Source organism: Myodes glareolus, chromosome 10 (genome assembly GCF_982192425.1).
Source record: "Myodes glareolus chromosome 10, mMyoGla1.1, whole genome shotgun sequence".
Classification (NCBI taxonomy): Eukaryota; Metazoa; Chordata; class Mammalia; order Rodentia; family Cricetidae; genus Myodes; species Myodes glareolus.
In genome coordinates this window covers 20,131,300-20,151,695 of record NC_142035.1, presented here as the reverse complement: position 1 = coordinate 20,151,695, position 20,396 = coordinate 20,131,300, and positions in this window count along the sequence as shown.

Sequence of the window (20,396 nt, the reverse complement as noted above, 5' to 3'; positions counted from 1 at the left end):
GGGCTTGTGAGGCCCAACCAGTGGCTAAGGAGCTATTGGAAGCTGATGGCCGCCACGGGGAGAGAGAAAGTCATTTTTCTTTGTGGTATTAACAATGGTAGGTTGCCTATGCCCCAGTGGATGGCCCCATCACATGTGCATATGGGCAACATTAATTGGATTCAGTGAGTCATTAAAAAAATAAATAAAAGAACCTGAAGTTGGGGTAAAGGTGGTAAGGGGTTCTTGGAGGGGGAAGTTGGAATGGGAATGGAGGATGGATTATGATCAAGATACATTATATACATGCATGAAAACTTTCAAAGAATAAATGGAGCCATTTAAAAACTCTCTGTGTATGGACTGTTGCATTTGTCAAAGCAACATTTTCCCATCACCAATGCTTTCCCATAATGCCATTGTTACTCTTAGCTGCTAGGTGTGAGGTCTGTCTTCTCATCTTGCACCTGCAGGCTTCGATGACTGCTTTGGACAACAGACAGTGCAAAAGTGATACCTAGGGGCTTATGAGATGGAGTCCCAGAGTTCTGACAACTTCCATCTTGGGACGCTTGCTCTGAGAACTAGTCACCAGGCTGAGAGGGAGCCTAGAGTGCCTTAGGATGAGAGGCTGACAACCCACTTGGGGTCCAAATCAGAAATGGGCATCTTCTGTTAACGATGCAAGCGAACTATTTCCAAATGAGGGGGGTTTAGTCAGTGTTGTCTATAAATGGTTGGGAAAACTAAATATTTTTGGCTGTGCAGCTAAAAGCTTTGTCAACTTGATACTTGCAGGAGTCTCCTGAGAGGAAAGCTTGGATTGAGGAATATCCTAAGTCAGATTTACCTATGGGCATGCCTAGGAGGGATTGTCCTCTGGTGGGTGGTGCCAGCCACCCCTAGTCAGGTGGACTTGGCTTTATAGAAAAACTAGCTGAACATGAGCCTGCACACAGCCAGCAAGCAGTGTTCCTTTCAGTTTCTGCTTCATGGTCTTGCTTAAGTTCCTGTCCCGACTTCCCTGGGATGATGGACTGTCACTGGTAAGATGATTAAAACCCTTCCTCTTCTGAGCTACTCTTGGTTGGAGTGTTTTCTCATAGTAACAGAAAGGAAACAAGAACACAGGCCATCTAGTTTCTCTCTTGATTCTTCCCTTCTGAAATTGTGCAGAAACAGCTGTAGACCATAAAAAAGATGGTATACTACCAGTTTTCTCCTTGTTGTGATTAAATATCCAATAGAAAGCAATACAAGAGAGAAAGGGTTCAGTTCAGCATGGCAGGGTGGCAGGGAAGGCATGATGGCAGGAATGCAGGCAGCTGGCCACATTGCATCCACAGTCAGAGTCAGGAGGCAGTGTGGAATGAGTACTTACATCCAACTTGCCTTCTCTCTCTCTCTTTTCAGTCCAGGACCCCAGCCTATGACATAGTACTGCCCACATTTACTGCTCACACCTAGCTGCTAAGAGTAACAAAGCCATAGTACTGCCCATCTCAAACAACATAATTAGGTAATCCCTCACACTCATTCCAGAGATTTGTTTTCTAGGTTATTCTAGAACTTTTCAAGTTGATGGGTCAACATTAGTCATAGATGGGCTTATTCAGCCTAGCCCCAGGGACTGTAGTTTACTACCGCATGCCCCTATAACTTTCCAGACTAAGCTGACCCACCCTTCTCCTAGCCTTCCTAGCTGAGTTCCTAGTTGAGTTTCTGAGTCCCACAATCCACGGGCATAGTCAAGGGGTTGGTGTCTATTGTGAGGCTTTGGGTAGCTTCTAAAAAGTGCACATACCTGAGCTGTTGTTCCCCAATGGTATGGCCCATCTCTTCTACCCTTGAAGTTCCTTACATGTCGGCTCTCAATCATCTATGTCTTTCTACTTTTCTTCTTAGAAGTTCTAGTGCCAAGTGCCAACAACTCTGCGTGCTTTGTCATATTTAGTCTTCCCAGTCATTAATAGAAGAAAGAGAATATGAGTTCAGTGAATTGTCTAAGGTCACTGCAGTAACTAATCTTGGTTGCCAACGTGAGTGGGTTAAGGAAGGTCATGGAGATGAAGAAAGTTCATACTTCTGTCTTTCTCCACTGTGTGTCTCATCTCCAGGGATTAGATCCTGAAGGCTCTGACCTAAGGAAATGACTCCATTCATGGAGCAAAAACATGAAGTCTATTGGAAGGTGATGGGACTGTGGAAGGTGAGGTGTGATTGAGGCAATCCTATCACTGGGGGCATGTCCATGGGGATATAATCTGCTGTATGTCCTGTCTTTCCTGATGGAAGCACTTCTCTTTGTTCCTGTCCACTCTGAAGTGAACAGCTGCCTCCTTCAGAGGCTACCATTACCGTGAAGCTCTGACTGTCAGTGGGCCCAGGAACTGTCACTGAGCCAGGTGAACTCATGGATGAACTCTCTGAAACTATTAGAAAAATAATTTTTTTCTCCTTTGAAGTTGTTCTCTTAAGTATGTTTGTCACAGTGACAGAAAAGCAGCTTAGATGATGACTCAGAGACATTCATCTTGTATTCAGCACCCAGGGACTTAACCCCAGTGCCGTGTATCATCCGAATTCATGGTATGAAGCTAAAGTGAGAAAAACTCCTAGTCCAGAGCTGTGCATGTCCAGTTACAACTCCACTTTCAATGCCTCACAGAGTTCTGGGCATGGTAATTTCGCCACAGATAAGTCAACGGATGAGAGACCAGTATGCACTTGGGTGGTTTGTGGTCTGCTGGGATCCCTGGGGCTTCCTCCTGCTACCACTGGTAGACACTTAGGTAGACCAGTTGTTTCTCTGCCTGACTTAGGCTGTGACTAACATGAGCTGGGAGCTTGGCTTGCAAATAGAGCTGTTTAGAAGTGTTGGGAAGACTCGTTCTCAATCAGTGAGGGATGAACAGTGGTGAATAAATCCGCTCATTTTCTCATCCTGTGGGATGCATTCCCACCGGTCTTACAAAGGAGCCCCAAAGGGATGGAACCCCAGCTGTATATTCATTCACATGCACTTTGAAGTCTTTCTCCCTTTTGGTCTCATTTTTGCAAACTCTGCAGTATTTTTTGGAAAGCAGATCCCATGTGAGTAGCTTTTACTCAGAGCTCAATCTTAAAGTTTATTTAAAAGAAAACCAAAGGAGTTCCCCTAAATTATTACACACACGTTTCCACAGCCAGAGATCTGGTATATGGCTTCCACATGCACGTGAGAGATCTGCACCAGAAGGTCTGAATTAGTGCAAATACATAATTATTGATTATATTTTCATGGTTGTTGTTTTCTTATCTTTGAATATATATAGTAACTGTAATTAGGCTAATCAAGATTTTGCTTGTTATTTTAATCAATAAAATGATTTGTAATCAGCATATCAACTGCATTGAAGTGATTTGTGCTTCTGAAATACTTGAGGGAGATTCAGAGTCGTGCCCTGTTAGTAGTGTTACTCATTAGTTCCTTGGGTCTTCTCTCTCGTTTCATATTTGGGAGAGGGCCTCAATCTTTAGCTCTGGCTGGACTGGACCTCATGATCCTCCTGCCATCATCTCCTAAGTGCTGGAACAGACCTAGAATCTAGATTGTGTCTAGATTCTATCAACCCTCTTCCCATTGATCAAACAGAGCTGTGGTAAACCCTGCCCGGGTCTAGTCTGTGAACTCTTTACTGGCCGAGGGGTAGGCTAGACCCACCAGGTTGTTTGGAGTTTGCTGGAACCTCTGGACTTGCAGCAGGGTACAGTGTTGTCCTAGGGCTTCTGTCCCTAAGTTATTTTTGGCTGTCTTTTCAGTGTGAGCTATTGATGTTTCTTTCTGCAATTTTCATAAGATTCAACCAAGTGCCAAGGGGTGTGGCCAGTGCTGGGTCCTTGAGCATAGACTTTATGGCTAGTGAGGCTTTAGGACTATGGGGAGATTTACATAGAACCGTAGCCTCAGCAAAGAATCTGGCTTATGATAGGCTTATAGGACTCCTCCTCACTGCTGCTCTGATCAGTGTTGAGCAAGTTTTGATTTAGACCTTCTGGAGTGACAAGGAACCCAGGAGAAAGAGTTTGCCTCACTCATTCAGGTACACTGTGCATCTCTGGGGTCATGATGGGGCTGAGAAGAATCTTAAAAACAACAACAGCAATAAAAACAATAAAACAAAACCACTTCCCACATTGAATACTCGTTTCCCTTTGTCTTCTGTCTCCCATGTTAATACAATTGTGAAGATGTGGGCTCAAGTTATCTAGGTGTGGTGAATTCTCAGATAACAAAGACCACTTAGGACTTTCATGCCTCTCTGAGGATGTAGTCTTCATGTAGATTTTGGTCTGATAATTCCTTTGAACTTTTTCATGGTCTTAGGCAATAGAAGAAATGGATTTGACTTATTTTAAGTTTTTTTTTTAAAAAAAAAAATTCAGGGAGGCTAACAGCATTGTTTAACCTTCCATATTATAGGACACAGATTTCTTTTGTTGTTGTTGCTGTAAATTAGTATTTTTAAATGTATTCTTAAGTTAGTATGAAGAATAGTGGGTTTAATTACAGCATTTTCATACAAATACACCACTATACTTTGTTCTTATTTGCTTCCCCTCCCTTCCCCTCTCCTATTCCCTCCTGCCCTCTCTTGTTGGTTCTGTTCTCCCCCCATACAGCCTCTTCTTCTACTTTCATGTCACATGTATTCCATTATTCTAGGAGACAGATTTCTGTCCCAAGCATTTCCCGAGGCTTCTCTCTCAGCTGAGCACCGGGCTCATGACTTGGAGAGGATTCTGGAGCGTGAGAGGTTGAGGGTCTCTAAATCTCACTTCACTTTTTACCACTTTGGCCACATTAGTCTGCTGATGGCCACATTTACATGAATCCCGGGAAGTATTAGCCATTCAAGGTGCCAGATATCTTGCCTTATAACAACCTGTATGTTTTATAACAGAGAGGCAAAGTCCTGATTCAGGGACAGTATTCTGTGGCTTCCCAAACATCATTACTTCTGGTACTTGCTGCTTTACTCTGAGAACAAGGGGGCTCCATATATTGTTCTGATGGGTATTGGATGGAAAGTTTTATTCCTTTCAGATGCTCAGGTTGACTGGTACCTTTAATGTCCCCCTTGCACTCAGGGAGGTTCCCATAGATACCCCATCATGAATGCATCTCTCCATGTGTCTATGAATCAAAACATCTGCCATCTATCCGTTCATCCATTTGTTTATCCACACATGTATACTTCTGTTGGTCAGGGTTTCTGTCACTGTGACGAGACACCATGGCTATGGCAACTCTTATAAATGGAAATATTTAATTGGGGTGGCTTACTTACAGTTCAGAGGTTCAGTCCATCATCACCACCGTGGCACATGGTGGTACACTGACAGACGTGTGCTGGAGAAGAAGCTGAGAGTCCTACATCTTTTAGGCAACAGGAAATGGTCTGTAACACTGAGTAGAATCTTGAGCATGTATGAAACCTTGAATTCTAGTTTTAAGCCGTGGTTGTCCAATAAGATATGGGGTTATTCAATTTTTTTTTGTATCTGTTGAGGTTTGCTTTGTTACCGAGTATATGGTCAGTTTTTGAGAAGGTTCCATGAGGTGCTGAGAAGAAGGTATATTCTTTTATGTTTGGATGGAATATTTTATAGATGTCTGTTAAATTCATTTGAGTCATAACATCTGTTAATTCCCTTATTTCTCTGTTCATTTTTTGTCTGACTGACCTGTCCAGTGGTGAGAGGGGAGTGTTGTAGTCTCCCACTATTAGTGTGTGGGGTTTAATGTGTGATTTAAGCTTTAGAAGTGTTTCTTTACATATGAAGGTGCCCTTGTATTTGGGGTATAGATGTTAAGCATTGAGATTTCCTCTTGATGGATTTTTTTCCTGTGGCTAATATAAAATGTCTCTTTTGAAATTCTTTGTCTCTTTTGATTATTTTAGTTTGAAGTCTATTTTGTTAGGTATTAGGATAGTTAGATATTAGGATAGCTAAGAAATAGCTATAGCTTGTTTCTTAGGTCCATTTGATTGGAACATTTTTTTCCCAACCCTTTACTCTGAGGCAATGTCTGTCTTTGAGGTTGAAGTATGTTTCTTGTATGCAGCAGAAGGGTAGATTCTGTTTTCATATCCAATCTGTTAGCCTATGTGTTATAAGGAGACTGTTTGTTGGTTCCCGCTTGCTCAGCCCCAAAATAATCACATAGAAACTATATTAATTAAATCACTGCTTGTCCATTAGCTCTAGCTTCTTATTTGCTAACTCTTACATCTTAATTTAACCCATCTCCATTAATCTATGCATCACCACAAAGTCATGGACCACCAGCAAAGTTTCAGCACATCTGTTTCAGGCAGCTTCTCCATGTCTTCCCCTTAACTCTGCCTCCTTTCTCCCAGCATTCAGTTTAGTTTTTCTCACCTACCTAAGTTCTGACCTATCAACAGGCCAAGGCAGTTTCTTTATTCATCAATGGTATTCACAGCATACAGAGGGGAATCCCACATCACCTGTGTCTTTTTATATTTGAGTTGAGTACATTAAGGGATATTAATGAACAATGATTGCTATCTCCTGTTAATTTAGTTTTCATTGTTGGTGATGTTAATTTGTGTGTTTTTTTTCTTCTTTGGGATTTGCTCCTGTGAGATCATTAATTGTCTGTGCTTTAATTGATGTAGCCAACTTACTTGGGTTAGAGTTTTCCTTCTAGTACTTTCTGTAGGACTGGGTTTGTGGCTAGGTTTTGGTTAAATCTGGTTTTGTCAGCAAAACTTTCAATCCCAATGTTGTCGAGTTTTGTCCATCGCTAATTTTTTGTGTTTCCAAGGAAAGAGCTATTTCCTTCTGTGTTTCATTGTGCTTCCCAAGGGAAAGGGTCACAGCATTAGGAAGGTTGAGAACCATTACTCTAAACCGATTTGGGTCAAATACTCAGTGTCTTCTCTACCGAAAATAGATTTGACTTAGAAAACCCACAACAGAAAGGTCTCTGGGAAAGCCCCAAACATTTAGAAACCAAACACAATGCTTCTAAGCAGACATGGAACAAAGGACAAAGGAAGAAAACGTCCCTGCAGAAATGAAACAGATCATTTGGACTGTGTGTTGTGAGCCCATGGCTGCAATTTTGGGAAACCAACGGTGGTGTGTGTATTTGAACAGAAGGAATTCTGAAATAAATAAATCAATTAGAAAGAATCTAAATTTGGACCTGTCAAGATGGCTGAACTGTGTGAACTTGGCAATCCGAGTTCAAGTCTGGGAGCTCAAGTGAAGACTGAAGGAGAAAACTGATTCCACAGCTTTCCTCTGTGGAAATTCTTTCCTCCACATATGCATCACAACATTGTTCCCATCCCTAATAATAATAATAATAATAAAATTTAAAAACAAAGAAGGTGCATTGAACCTCTAGAAAGAAGATGAAATAATAAAGTTCAGAGTAAAAAAAAACCAATGTTACAGAAAAAAGGGGGAAAGAAATAAATTAAATCTAAACAGATCAGTATCTATTAGTAAAATCTAATCTGCAATTAAAAACTTTTTAATAATAACAATTCCAAACTGTGGCTGGTGGTACAAGCCTTTATTTCTCTCTTGCTGGGGTGCAGGCTAAGGCGGAAGGATCACAAGTACAAGGCCTTTTTGGGCTACAGTGAGGGTTCCAGACTGCCCTGGGAAACTTAGCAAGACTGTCTCTAAATAAAAATGGAGCTATGGATACAGGCCAGTGGCAAAGCTGTTTCCTTGCACTTGTGAGGCACTGGGTCCATCCTGAGTCCTGAACAAATCAAAATGCAAACTAAAGCAAAATGGTCCCTTCCAAAGGCAACATGTGTTTGTTGGAGAATTTTGCCAAATAATTAGGAAATGGGATAATATGTAAGTGTACACTAACCAGTCCAGAGAACAGAGGAGCCCTGAATGTGTCTCTGTTACTTCCAGTTACCATTGTACCAGGGTTCTGACCACTGCAACTAGGCAGGAAGAAACCAAAGGCATCCAGACAATAAAGGAAGAAACTTAAAGAAGCCAAATTATCGTGCTCATGGTTGACATGTCTATTCACATAAAAAACTTCATGCTGTAATCCTAGCAGTTGGGAGGCAGAGGCAGGAGAATGGCGAAGTCAAGGCCAACCTGGGCTATGTATTAAGCCCTCCCCCAAAGAGGCAAAGCCCAAGAGGGGGAAAAGGAAAGAAAGGCCAAGAAGGAAAACCCCATGGCTCTTAGAACAGATGATTGAGCTTAATAAGGCTACCAGATACAAACATGGCAGAAAATCTGTTGTGTTTCAATAAGCAGCAAATATTTATCAATTAAAATTAAAAGCAATGCTAGGAGCAGGAGAGGTGGCCCTCCTCAAGGAAGAGTACACCAATTGGTTGTCCCGTGTCAAATGTTTAGTGCTGAAAACATACATACAAGTACCATTATATGTACTCAACAGATTATATATAAGAGTATATGTATGTGTGTGTATATATGTGTATATTCACTCTATCTATCTATCTATCTATCTATCTATCTATCTATCTATCTCTCTATCTATCTATGTACACACACACACACACACACACACACACACACACACACACATATATATATATATATATATATATATAAACTTGCAATAGCAATTGATGAAAAAAGATGCCATAAATTTGAAGGAGAACAGGAAGGGGAAGGCAGGAATGTAACAATTAAAATATTCTCCAAAATAGAGAAAAATAGAAGGTACTCACAACAGCAGAGAAAAATTCACAACTCCTCAAATTGTGCTGCTCAAACCAGACTCTGTCTATTAAACCCCATAAAAGGAAGCCCTTGAGTATCTTTGTCCAAGTGACCCGCTGCTCATTTACAATGCATTCTGATCCGTTTTGTTACTTCGTTTTTTAATCAAGTTTTCTCACTACAGACAAATTAAAAAGAGGGCATATGATTTACCATAAAATAGAAATATGAAATACTCAATGATAATGATCAACATTTGTAAATTCCAAAATATCACTGAAAAATAGAAAAGAAAATTTTCAAAAAGCAATACGCCTTGGCTCTGGATCATGTCTGAGGATTTCATGTCATTAAGAACTCAGTTCTTTCCAAAATCTATGTGGGAATGCTGAGGACCTGGTATATTCAGTTTCTCAGAAAAAAAGAACAAGGTTTGAAGGCCTCAGCTCTCTTGGTTTTGAGGTTTACTCTGAAGTAACGGTCAGCATACTTTGAGTCTGGATAACAGGGGACAGAATGAGTTCAGAGAGGGATGTGACACGTGTGGACAGGGTTACAATAAAGGGGAAAGGTGGCACAATGGAATTCTGAGGCATTAGGCCAACTGTGTGCAGGGCAAGTGGGCCAGGGCAGATGGAAGCACAAGGGTGCCCCTTCACTGCACTCTGAGCAGGTTGGAGCCCTCACCTAAATCGTCTCTCCACCCTCACACCCCAACAGGCCTTGGGGCTGAGTTTCACAGTGTGCCCAAGCATTGGAGGATACCAGTGTGGCATATAGTGTGCCTGTGTGTATACCCGTCTGCAGTCTGACTGCTTATTCCTGCTTGCCCAATACTGAGAATCTATATCCCAGGAAAATGGGAGGGTCATGTGCATGAGTATAGTGTGTGTGTGTGTGTGTGTGTGTGTGTGTGTGTGTAAGCACATGAGTGTGCATGTGTATGAGTGTGCAAGTATCAGGAATTGCAATATTGTGCATGCCTGTATGAACATAGTCACATGTGTGTCAGATGTGAGATATATACATAGATGATGTGAGCACATACACATACATGTGTGTATTGCATCTTGAGAGTGCACAGCTACCTTGACCTTGTCACAAAGGCTCACTGGGAGGGTTTAGGGAACCCAGAGAGGAGAAGCGCCTGCTTGAATTCACAGAATTCCCTCCACCTGGTCATGAATCCCTCGACTTCAGGAAGTGCCCTGCCCCTAGCTCTTAATGGTGTTCTTTGAGTTGAATTTGATAATGTACAGCCTGCCTTATTAAAATGCATATTGTGCCTTTATGAATCTTTAATATGAAGCACTTAGTAAGGAGTCCATAATGCCCTCAGCCCGGTGGGGAGATGAGCACTCTCTGCAGAGGCTACAGCGAGAAGGGGCTGCTGGGACGGGATGGGCAGAGCCTGCAGACAGCATCATGGCTCCCATGGGTGAGGAGCTGGCTCTGCTTTTGAGACTTCAACTCTGCGGTGTAGAGAGAGGAACACAGTGGCGGCAGGCCTTTAAGCTCTAGATTCCTGTACAATTGGGGCCGCAGTTCCTGTTCTCAAAACTAACTCGTTTAAACTCTTGGGCAGGAGGCATGAGTGTGCATGTGTGCATGAGTGTGTGTATGCATGTGAATGCAAAAAAATACACTAGAAGAAGTAGGTCAGAAAGGGGGTGGAACAGAGTTGGAGGACAGAGAAGCACACAGCGAAGAAGAGGAGAGGAGGAAGGCTGCACACTTCCTTCCTCCCTCGAGCAGATATGTTTAAGGTTTAAGAGTTCAGGTCCTTTCCAGGGCTGAGTTTCTGGCTGGAGTGTCTCAGATACCTGACCTTTTACTACAGGAGCAGGATGACATTTTCTCACTAGCTCCCTGCCATAGCCTTGTGCCATGTCTACTGTTTTAAGGACAAGGACACCAAGGCTGTAAGTGACAACAGCTGCCCAGGAGGGAACATTGGAAGCCACCCTTTCCCACATCCCCACTCTCCTGCCATGCTGGCCTGGGCAACCTGATCCTTTTGGATCTCTGGACTTGCTGTCCCTCCACCCAAAACAGCTTTGCCCCTGATTCCTGGCCCTTTAGAGTCCCCCAGGTCTTATCCCGATGTCCCCCCATTTATAGAACTCCACTGACCATCCTGTTTAAGGTAGTTACTCTGCCCTGTGGTTTGGTAACTGAGTGCTTTGAGGGTGAATTTACTCCAACTTCACAATTTGTAGCACATTTTATCTGCAAGGATTCTTTTATATTTTCTTGTTTAAAAATTCATTTTATTTATTTACTTTGTATGTGTGTGTGCATATGTGTATGTGCATGTGTATGATATGTGGTATGTATGCGTATGGTATGTGGTGTATGTGTGTATGATGTTAGTGTGTGGTACGTGTGTGTGTATGTGTATGATGTGTGTCATGAGGCATGGGTACCTGTGTACCATGGGATCCATGGGGAGGTTAGGAGTTGGTTTTGTCTACATTTACCATATGGATCCAGAGGACTGAACTCAGATCGTCAGGTTTGTTGTAAGCATCTTTACTGGTTGAACCACCTCCCATCCATCTTTTCTTGACAGCAAGCTCTACGAAAGAAGGAATGACATGTAAAATCACCCACGTATGACTCAGTTTGACACACAGGAGGTGTTCAGTAAATATGTGCTTCTTGCATGTGGCAAGGACCGAGAAATTTGCCCAAAATTCCAGAGGAAGCAAGCGACAGAGGCAGTGTTTGAACTAGTGTCCACTCAAGAGTCCTGTGTTCCCTTCACTGTCACTGAACTCTTGTGCTCTGGGCCTCCACTGTGAAAGGCACCATTTCCCTGGGTTGGCACTGTGATGCTGAAGGACATTGTGCCAAATGGTTCTCCATTCTCCAGCATCCACCATCTTCCATTGCTACAGCTACCAGGTGTTTCTATTTCTAAATATTGTGCACCAAGGGTAAGGGTAGGAATCTTGTGGGTCAATGATAGAGTCAAGCCAATCACAGGCTACCGTGGCCATGTACATACATGTACATGTACATATATTCGTACACGTACATATATATACATACACGCATACATATACATATATAATCCCCCTCTGAAATTGTCTTAGAAATGAAGCTAGGCATAGAGGAGCTTTGGAGAGCAAGGGATGCCAACGCTCTGATGTACTGGACTACTGTGGGTGTCAGGCAGCTCAGGGAAGTAAGGGGAGCTTGGGTACCAAAGGCAAGCCTAACCATGAAGGCTGCCGAAGGTTAGCAGTAAGAAGAAGCACCTAGACCACTCTTTGTAGCCTTGCTCAGCTGCGGTGGAGGAAATTCCTGGCAGGAAGGACTGGGAGGGGTACCAAAGAGGAGGTACTGTGTGTGCCTCCCCTGAAGCAGCTCGAGCACACGCAATTATAAGACGGTGGGCAGATGACAGAGTTAGTTAATGTAACAAGCCCTTTAAGCATTTAGCCACATTCGAGTGTTTAATCAGCTGTGTAAAGTGCAATATCTATCTTTCAATTTTATGCCATTAGGGGAGACAAGATTTTGATTAGGTACTTAATCTGTGCACGGAAAAAAACAGGCCCACAGCAAGCCCATGGTGGGGCGGGAAAGGGACATTGGATGGGGGATTCGATAAAGGGGAAAGACAGAAATTTAACATAAAAGAGAATTAGTGCAGCTCCTTTCAATTCAGTACCCAGGCTTTATGGCCTAATCAATTAGAGGCCTGGCCGGGGCTGCTGGGAAACTGCTCGGCTGGACTGGAGGCTTGGCCATATTAATTCCCTTCATTACGTGGGGGTCAGGCCGAGGGCTTGGCGGGGGCTCTGCAAGGAATGGGTCACTTCTCGGGCAGTGGTTTGGGAAGCAGAGGGAGGAGGTCAAAGGCTTCCAGGCTGCCCAGGCTGGTTCCTGGATGCTCCAGGAGATCTGAGTTCCCAGGAGGGTGGGCCTGGGAGGACTCTCTAGGCACAGGAAGTGGTAGTGTAGGGGTGTGTGTGAGCCCTTTTGTAGTGGGAGTGGGTGAGCTGGCTCTGCATGCCAGCTTTCTGATCCTCTGGCTGTGTGGCTTTAGGCAAAAAGCTTGGGCTCTCTGGGCTGTAGTCTCCTGCAGAATCACAATTGAGAGTTGCCTTAAAGAACGCTATAGAGACAGAAGATTGGGACGTGTACAGGGGTTGGCATACTATGTGGCATAGAGGATTTTGTTTCTAATGTCATCAGTGAAGGCTTTATTTCCATGAGTTCTAACCCGCACCACTGCTTTCTTTGTGTGCTTAGCTGTGTAAGCTGATCTCTGTCCCTGACTTCTCCACATCGCTGCGTGACCGCAGTCTGCAAATGAGGGGACCAAGGTCCACAGTCACTCGGTGCCGGGGTTTTCCAGATCAGCACCTCCTGTTGTATGTTGCCCACTCCCTGCTGGCACAGCAGAGCGCTGGGAGACTGGCTACCACAGTGGTGTGGTCAGGAAGAAGGTGCTATCAGCCAGGCACCCAAGGGCTCTACTGTTCACAGGCCAGGCTCCAGTTACTGGAATGGTTGGAGAAAAGGAGTGCGGAGCCAGGAAGCCATCAGTGTTCACAGAATGCTGGGCCCTGAAGACGGAGGAATGAGTCAACCTTCCATAGGTTCCTCAAAGAAAGCAATGGAATGTAAAAGATAGGAGGACATACTGATGTTTGCCATGGAGTAGATGAGCTCCTGGTCCCCCCCTTTGGGATATTCTCTCTGGTTCTATGGTGCCCTTAAGACACCCACTAAGGCAGGCCTCGTAGTCCAGAGACCCCAGTGGGGAGCCACACAAGCTGACAGTGGTCTGAGAGTGGACTCTGATTAAATCCCAGGTGGGGCTCACCAAACCAGCTGTCGTGCAGACCCAAGGGGGATTTTCTTCTTTGGTAAGTATGAGATGGAGAGAGGGCGTAAGCAGGGATCACTGGGTGCGTATGGGCTGAACTTTTGCTTTCCCAGTAGCCCCCAGAGTGTGGTACTGAGAATCAGGTAAACAAACACAGGTAGATTGCAAAGGTATACGGCCCCAACTAGGCATCTTGAGAATTAATTGTTGCTAGGGCTGAGCATCATTTGTTTAATGGTGAAGAAGATAGATGCCCAATGATACAGGCAAGCTTTTCTAACTGCCCCATTCTTATGTAACCTAAGAGATGGCTCAGTCAGTGAAGTGTTCTGTCATGCAGAACGTGTCATCTCTTTGTGATGATGCAGATGCTGTTTTACATATACCATGGCACCTGATGACATCTGTCTGGATGGTTGATATGGTGCCCATTGTTTGGGTGAAAAGTTTAAGGTCACAGACAGCAAGTTATACTTATGATATCATAAAGATGGTGTGTGGTAGGATTGGATGGCCTGTTTTTTGCTCCATCCCTGGTTGTCTCTGATGGCTTCTTGCACTCAGTACAGCTATGAGGCAGACAGGGCGAGCCTTGTTCAGTGGGTCCTTTTGGAGCTTGGGTTATTCCAAGGGTATCTGATGAGAATTCACTATGTTCCATACACCAGTCCTGGGAAAGGCAGGCATGACTTCTGTTGTCACTGTCACTGAGCAATCCTTGCACACCTCCTTGTGTAATGAATGAGAGAGTGAATTATTGAAAGGCGTGACTGTCTTGTCCTCAGTGTCTTTGAGCAGAGAGCATAGAAATGTGAACCCTAGTTTTACTGTTGGAAGTCATGATTGACCGAGTGGCCACAGCAGAGTAGACAAAGAGGCAACAGACTTCGGGTTGAAACTGTGGGCCACCTCCTTATAGGTAGAGAACCCATAAAACTTCTCTATTCACACCTTCTTGTGTTTTGAGCCGCATCCTGCTTCCTTCTCCCTGCCCCCCAACAGAGAACATCAAGGTAAATTCTTTACTGTGGGGTCTGGCACTTGATGGAGAGTTAATGGGCACTTCTTTTTTTCTTTTAATAACTCCCAAAAAAATCCATGCATCATTGGCCGAGATGGAGTCTTCTGATGAGGTATACTTAGGGTCTGCCCTTGGTCTCTTGAGCTTTACCTATGGAGAGTTAAAAAGAATTGTATGTGAATGTATGAGCAGGTGTGTGCACTTGTGTGCCTACATACATATTTGTGTGTGAACAGGTGTGTGCATTTGTGTATTTGCAAACATATTTGTGTGGAGATCAGAGGTTAACTCAGGTATCTTTCCTCTGAGCTGCTAGCCCACACTGCTACTTTGGAGATAGGGTCTCTCACTGGCCTAGAACTAGACAAATAGACTGACTAGTGAGCTCCAGTGAGCTCTCTATCTTCACCTGCTCAGTTCTGGGCTTATGGGCATGTGCCACCATGCTTGGCTTTGTATGTGAGTGCTGGAGATTGAACTTAGGTCCTCATGTTTGGATGGCACGCACTTCACTGATTGGGTTATTTCTCTGACGTTACATAAGGATGGGGCAGTTAGGGAAGCTTGCCAGTATCACTGGGCATCTATCTTGTTTACCATTGTACAATTGGTGCTCAGTAAATCTTTGTCAAATGATTCAGGACACGGATGTATGAGTGATGGGAAACACTTGAAGTTCCATTATGCAGAGGACATAGAGGAACAGGATTACTGTGTGGTAGTACCAGCATCAAGAAGCTCTCCAGATGGGAGATTCTTATGAAGTAAAAGGAGACAGACCAAACTGTCAGTAACTGCACTCAGATCCTGAAGGTAGGATAGACAGATATAATCGCAGGGAAGAAAGACATGACCTTGTCTTTCTTGGCAGGGGTTGGTAAGAGGTCTCTGCAAAGGACCAGAAAGAAGATATTTTAGCGTTTGAGGGCAGACAGTATTCACTGATTCAGCTGAATTCAGCTCTGCCGCCAGAATGTGGAAGCAGCCAGAGGAGGCATCTAAACAAATGAGGATAGCGGAGTTCCAATAGAAAACTTCATCTGTAAAGTGCTTGCTTTGCCAGCATGAAGGCCAGAGTGCGATCTGCAGGAACCCATGCAAAGAAGCTGGGCATCATTCATGCTGGTAATGCTGGAGCTGAGGAGGTGGAGACAGGATTCCTTGGAGTTCCCTGGCTACCGGGCCTTGCCTAAATGGTGAGGTTTAAAGTAAGGAGAGAACCTGTCTCAAAGGAGGTAATAAGTGTTCTTGAGGATAACACCTGAGCTTGTTCACTGGCCTATATAAAGATATGTATTCACCTAGCCATATAAACCTGCGCACATGCATACTTACACACACACGCATGCATGTACACACACGCACACACACGCACCCCTTTATTTTTGGAAGCAAGTAGCTTGTAGATTGCCTCATGGGTGATTACATGCCAGTTTCCTAGTTAGAGGACACAGCGCAGGGTGTTATCTTTCTGCCCTGCAGCTCTGTCCCACCTTAATCACCATTTACTCCCCTCTTAGCCCTATGTCTCCTCTCCCCATCAAAGAACCCTGAGCAGTGAGTAGGAAAGGCAAAGAGGCTCCTGCGGACTCAGGCTTATCTCCAGACATGTAGAAAAGAGCAAGCTGCCATTTAGGGACCCCCGCCCCCACCGTGCATCCCACCTTCTAAGCATTGCCATCCCAGTAAACACCCTCAACAGCTTGGAAGGGTTGGTTCTGACTTTTCCCTTGCTTTTACAGTTGAATAAACAGGCTCAAGGAGATGAAGTGACTTATGGTCACACAGCTAGTGGCTTAGCATGCAGTTACTGAGAAAATGTGCTGCTCGCCGACCCGTTCTATCTAGATGCTTTTTCTGTTTTTTTCAGTGAGGGACACAGCAGGCTTCTGGACTCAAGATATGTTATACTTGGGAGAAGTGGGCAGTCAATGGACTAGATGAATTAACAATATAGGTCTTAGAAGGGGTAAGGGTTTATACATCAGCACAGGCATGTTTTCAAATGAAGTTTGATCAGTCTCCATGGTCTGTGACCCGAGTCCCTCCCATTGCCTTATTTTTTTGTAACCAGAGTTCAGTTGGGAGCTTCACTGCCGTCTGCCTGATTCTTGTCTAGGCTGCCTTTTGTTCTACAGTGGCTAAATTCAATGGTTGCAGCAGGGACTATCTAGCTCTGTAAGACAGAAAAAAGTTGTGACTCCTGATTTGGAACAGCCCAGCCTTTATCTTCTGCCTGTGTTTCAAGTCCTTCTGGGTTGGTTCATGCGTGCAATCTATTGGTCATCCAGATACCCAGTCTGCTAGCACACCCCATTTTAATTTTCATAAAAGGATACTGAAGAGTACCCTACAGACTAAGAAATGTCCATTTCAGAAGTGACTTGTGCTATTTCTGCTCAGAATTTGCCTCTCTGCTCAAGAGAACAGCTTTGCCGTGGGCTTGGAATGTGAAGAATGAATAGTATTGGTGACCCATTTCAGTGAGCACGCGTATTGTTGGAGGTACCCAAGGAGGCTAAGTCATTGAGGATGATAGATGTGTTTCTTTTAGGTGTTTATGTGGAGGCCAGAGGTTGATCTTGCGGGTGTCATCATGTATATCTTCACCTTGGGTTTTTTTTTTATTTGTTTGTTTTGATTTTGTAATCAGGATCTCTACTGAACCTGGAACTCACTCATTGGCTACACTGGCTGGTCAACAAGCCCTAGCGATCCTCTTGTCTCTGCCTCTGAGCACAAAGATTGTAGGTGAAGCCGCAGAACCAAGGCCAACTTGTGAACAAGCCTCCATCTTGAGACATCTGGTGACCACCAGGGGCTGAACTCAAGCCCTGGAATGTGCTGTGGCAGCAGAATTTAAACATACGGTCCTGGACACAGCCAACCAGGAAACAGGGCAATGAAATTTAACGAAGACCAGATGTTCCTACAGATATTCTATATACTGTCAACATTTTTGTGTTTTCCTCCAGACATCCTGCCAGCAGCTGGGAGCTTCGCGCCTGTAGCCTGACCAATGATTTCAGAGAATTACTTCACCCTGTATCCCCTCACCTAATCCTAAACCGCCAGGATGTATAGCTCCTTGCTTGTGGGTTTTCCCTATATAAACCCTCTGAAATAGGGGCTGGGGCCTTCCTCCCTCACTAGCTGTACTGGAGTGTCTGACAAGGTCCTTGCCTGGGCTCAAATAAAGAAACCTTTGTTCTGCATCAGAAAGTCGGCTCTGTGGTGGTCTTGTTGGGGGTCTCACGACGTGGGCATAACATTTTCGGGCTTGTCCTGGATCCCCAAGAATCCACGAACCCCCGGAATCTAGAGGGTTTTTGCCAGTGGTAAGTGTTTCATCCTGTCTGTCTTGCTACCTTAGCTTTTCTGTTTTTTGTTCTGTGGCGAGCTGAATCTGAAGTGACCCATTAAAAGTCGGTGTCTGGGGACTGCTGGCAGACGTGCTGGTAGGCCAGGTCACAGGGCTCCAGAGGACACTCTGAACGCCATCAGGGAGGTGGCATCCCCCGAAATCCTTTGACCTGGGACGTGGAATCCTTCGCAGTTTATTTGATGGAGAAGGACTGTTTTTGGTATGGCTCCCTTCTGAACATACCAAGCTCTCGCTGTTTTTAAAGCTTTGTTGGTCTTTTATGATGTCTGTGTTTATGACGGACAATGGGACAGAAGATTTCCTCCACCCACTCCAACAGAGCTGGAAGAAAGGGGGAAGAGGGAAGAGAGTGCAGGTCATAGGCCTCAGGGACAGTGGCATCTCTGCTGCTGCTTTGGCTTGGTTGCAGCCTGCCTCGGGTCCCGGTCCCTAGCTCCAAACCTGATCAGACAGCACAGAACACCCAGCTGCCCAAGATAGTCACAAGGAGGAGGCACAATCTCTTGGGCAGGCGGCATAGGCATACCTGTGGCCCAGGAGTCCCGCAGTGCAGTGGCAGTGCCTTGGCTGCTGGCACCACCTGGGGAGCCCAGCCAAGTGTAGCCTGGAACTGCAGGGAGCACAATGTGGCGGAGGATACGGGACTGCGGCTTGCAGGACTCCCGACCTGCGCAACCCTCTGGAGTGGGCTCGAGGGCAGGGCTATGCGAGGCCCCAGGCTGCGACTGTGGCCATTGCGTTTTGGGGAAAGCTGCACATGGCCAGCCACTGGTTCCCACCCGCCTAGGATCTTGGCTAACACAGTCTGTAGAGAATGGATCCTTAATCCCAGGGTCATGGGTACAAGCCAACTGTTGCAAGTTTCAAACTTTTGTTCTGATTAAACTCGATCATCTTTTACAGTTCAGTATTGCTGTATTCGAGTTGGTATAGCTGATCAGACGCCATGCCGACAGAGCTTCAATATAAAGTTTAAAAAAAAAAAGGAAAAGAAGAGAGAGAGAAAGAGAGGGGAGAGAGGGAGAGAGGGAGGGAGGGAGAGAGAGAGAGAGAGAGAGAGAGAGAGAGAGAGAGAGAGAGAGAGAGAGAGAGCCTTAAGTCATGCAAGGATTGGGGCAGGGGGACCCACAGGAGGGCTGGACTATTTGCAGTGATGACAATGAGCCCCCTTCTCAGCCTCCCGCCCCCGCCCCCCTCCCAGGCAGTGGCTTAGCAGTGACCTCCTCTGGGACCCAGAGCACAGCAACCACTCCAACCTGGCTCCCCTAAGATCTGCTTGCTGCAACTGCACACCTTAAGACACAGAACTACCCACCTTCAGGCACAGGCAGGCTGGGTGGAGGTGGCAGCAGAGACAGGAGGGAGGGAGCAGAGCCCCATAGTTCTGTACCTTGAGGGCAAAGGGTTGCTGCCTCTGGGTGCTAAGCTTCTGAGAGAAACCACAGAAAGGTTTTGGAAAACAAAGCAGAAAGGCCAAACATTTGAACTTGGCTTACATGTACTAAACAAAAGTAGTTAAAAAGTTAACCAGCAACAAACATTGGCATGATTCCAATTTTAGAAATGCACCTTGCTCTGGCAGCTAAACTTTACAATTTGAGAGTCACTGAGGTAATAATGGTTTTAAACACATAAAGGGATCATAAAAAACAGCTGAGATTAGAGCCCCAAAGAAAGTCCAGGTGCAAGGATAGGCCTTAACAGCTTTAAAAATGCCATTGCCAAGTAACAGTAACCAAAAGCACCAGCTACAGAGAACTAGAACAACATATGGGACTTTTGTGCTTATAAAATGTTTTCTATGGTTGATAGTTAGACTTGAAATAAACAGCTAAAAGTTAAGGCTGAAGTCATGAGCACCAAATGTTAATCAGAAACTGGGATGTTCATTTCTTGTGATGCAGAAAGGAATTACCTCAGTAGTCTAGTAAAGGACTTCAGACAGCTTCTCAGCCCATGGATCTCAATCCTTCGGGGGCTGTGCAGGAGAAGCCTAGGACCACCTGCATGCTAGATGTTTAAACTGAGATTCAGAACATTATCACAATTTCAGTTGTAAATTAACAATGGAAAAACTATACTGAAAGGTATTAAAAATATTGAAAACCAATGACTTAAAAATATATCTCCTTGCTCAAGGTCTAGTCAGGTTTAAAAGTGTATGTCTCCTTGTCTTTGCTAATTTTGTTGGGTTTAAGGTGTTTGAATAAATCTGAGTCATATTTTATATTAAAGCCTTACTTAGTTCTCTGTATAAGTTTTTAAAGTGAAGCTTAAAACAAGTAACTAGCTACAAACTTTGTCTAATCAGATATACCTGGGCAGCCCCGAAATACTTCAGAAATCTGCAGAATATGGCATTTAAAATAATGATTAAAAAGCTTATTCTACCAGACAGAGACTCCCAGATCCTAGCAATGACC